The sequence below is a fragment of the Triticum aestivum genome, chromosome 2A, assembly GCF_018294505.1.
Source record: "Triticum aestivum cultivar Chinese Spring chromosome 2A, IWGSC CS RefSeq v2.1, whole genome shotgun sequence".
NCBI lineage: Eukaryota > Viridiplantae > Streptophyta > Magnoliopsida > Poales > Poaceae > Triticum > Triticum aestivum.
The window spans coordinates 535,928,738-535,931,664 of NC_057797.1; positions in this window are offsets into that span (position 1 = coordinate 535,928,738).

Here is a 2,927-nt window from a genome sequence, read left to right on the forward strand (position 1 = left end):
ACCGGTCTGCGATAATCAGCAAGTGACCAACTAAAAGCATCAAGATAAATATGCTACAGCACTCAAACATGACAACAAATTACATGGCAGGGATCCACTCATGATGCTTGACAAAAGATGAACACTGAGCTACGGCTAATACATTCACTAACAGGTTCAAACAAGCATGACAAAAGTGCAAATGATAACAGGTTTCAGACTTAGTGAAATTAACACAAGTCTGGAATTTATCATCAGGAAGCACACTTTAGAGCATGAAAACTACATGCTACAGGAACTTAACATGGCAAAGCAAGGAATAGCATGAAGCTACTCAAAGCACTTAACAAAAGTCCCTTAGTGACCATGAGCCAAAAGGGATCACAAAATACAATTGCAAGCATGTGAACATAGAAAAAACATAAACAGATTCAGACTTAGTGAAAAATTGGAGCATGCAAAACAGTTAACGAATAGGCATGTTTACGAGCTCGATGCACTCACTATAGAGCATGGCATGACAAACTAAGCATACACCCATCAAGAAGACATGGCATATAAGCTAGAAATGGCAATAACAACAACATATCATGCATGGATCAATAGCAACATCCTCGGTAAAATCACTAAACATGTCAACAATCTGCCAGGATCATTTTATAGCAAAAGTAGAGCTCGATTAACTCAAGCTAGGTTGCTCCATAAATGCAAACAAAGAAATGGATGGATAGATCACCACAATTTTAACAAAATATCCTTACTGAGCATCCTCAAAAGAGGCACGGATCACTAGAAAACAACATGAACATATGGCATAACAACAAAAACAGAACAAGGACTTTGTAAAATTCTAAGTCCCTGAAATCAGCATCAACGATTACGCTACTTTGCAAGCTTGTGCTAGTCACCACATATATCACAAAAATGCATGGCATACACCCCTGTAAAGATGGCATGGCATATAACAAAACACATGTAGAGCTCAGGATCATAGCATGCACACATTAATCATGACAAAAATGACAAAAGGCCATTTTCTGAAACAGATCTGACAAATCCATCACATAGCCCTCTTCCAACAGTATTTCGGGCATCAAGATGAGCTCAAATGAAAATGATGCAATGAGATGAAATGATGTACTCGTCGAGACGAACATTTTGATATGCTACACGCACGAATCGGAGCCATGGATGCAGAGTTATGACATGATGAACAAGGCTAGAAAAATATGCAGATCTGGGACTTAGAGGAAAAAAACATGGGCGCGGGATAGCTACAGGACGCACTGAGCGGAGGATAGGGGAGTCTCGCTCACCCTAAGTTGTGGGCCAGATCTGGAGAGGAAGAAGGCGGGCCGGGTGGATCTGGGCTGGATCTGGCCTGCGCGGCCCATGCGGAGGGTCAACGAGACTGTCGTCGTCTCCCTCGATCCCGATCGGATCGGGGAGGCAGGGGCGGCGACGGCGGTTCCCGCCGGCGAGGCGAGGCGGCGAAGGAGGGGGATGTGCCGACGAGGGGCCGAGGCGGCAGGCACGGAAGTAGAGGTGCAGTGGCCGGCGGGATCCGGCGACTTGCCGACCGGCGATGGGACGTCAAGGAGGTCGAGGAGCTCCTGCTCCGGCGAGGAAGAATGGCGGTGGGGCGGCGTGGTGACGAACGCCGGCGAGTTCGGCGGCGAGCGCGGTGGTCGGCGCCGGGCGAAGGGCGGCAGCGGGGCGTCGGAGAGACGACGGACGGGCGGCGGTGGCAACCGGGCCCGTGCGGGCCCGTGATGGGCTCCGCGGGCCGGCGCGATGGAGGAGAGTGGCGGCGACAGGTGGCGCAAGAGGAGTGGTCGAGCGGGGCGGCGGCGCTGATGTGGCACGCTCCGATTGGTCAGAGTGAGGTGGCTGGGGCGGCGGACATGTCCGGCCGGTGGTGGGAATTTTGTCCGGCGGCGCGAGGAGCGGGGCTAGGGTTTCATCTGCGCGAAAATTCTGGGAGGGTCACATATTTATAGGTAGAGGGAGCTAGGAGAGTCCAAATGAGGTGCGATTTTCGGCCACGCGATCGTGATCGAATGACCGAGATAATGGAGGGGGTTTAGGTGGGTTTTGGGCCACTTTGGAGGGGTGTTGGGCTGCAACACACACGAGGCCTTTTCGGCCCCTCGGTTAACCGTTGGAGTATCAAACAAAGTCCAAATGGCACGAAACTTGACAGGCGGTCTACCGGTAGTAAACCAAGGCCACATGACAAGTCTCGGTCCAATCCGAAAACGTTTAACACCCGCACACGAAAAGAGGTAGAACGGGACACCGGGTGACATAGGAGCGCCGGATTGCAAAATGGACAACGGGGAAAATGCTCGGATGCATGAGAGGAACACGAATGCAAATGCGATGCACATGATGACATGATGTGAAATGCATGACACACAAGCAAATGACAAGGCAACAACAGCGAATAACTGGAAGACACATGGCACATCGGTCTCGGGGCGTTACATCTTCATAGTAGAGAGTCTCTCATTTTATCACTTTCATATACTAGTGGGAATTTTTCATTATAGAACTTGGCTTGTATATTCCAACAATGGGCCTCCTCAAGTGCCCTAGGTCTTCGTGAGCAAGCAAGTTGGATGCACATCCACTAGTTTCTTTTGTTGAGCTTTCATGCATTTATGGCTCTAGTGCATCCGTTGCATGGCAATCCCTACTCCTTGCATTAACATCAATCGGTGGGCATCTCCATATCCCATTGATTAGCCTCGTTGATGTGAGACTTTCTTCCTTTTTGTCTTCTCCACATAACCCCTCTCATTATATTCTATTCTACCCATAGTGTTATGTCCACGGCTCGCGCTCATATATTGTGTGAAAGTTTGTAGGTTTGAGATTACTAAAGTATGAAACAATTGCTTGGCTTGTCATCGGGGTTGTGCATGATGAGAGCATTCTTGTGTGAC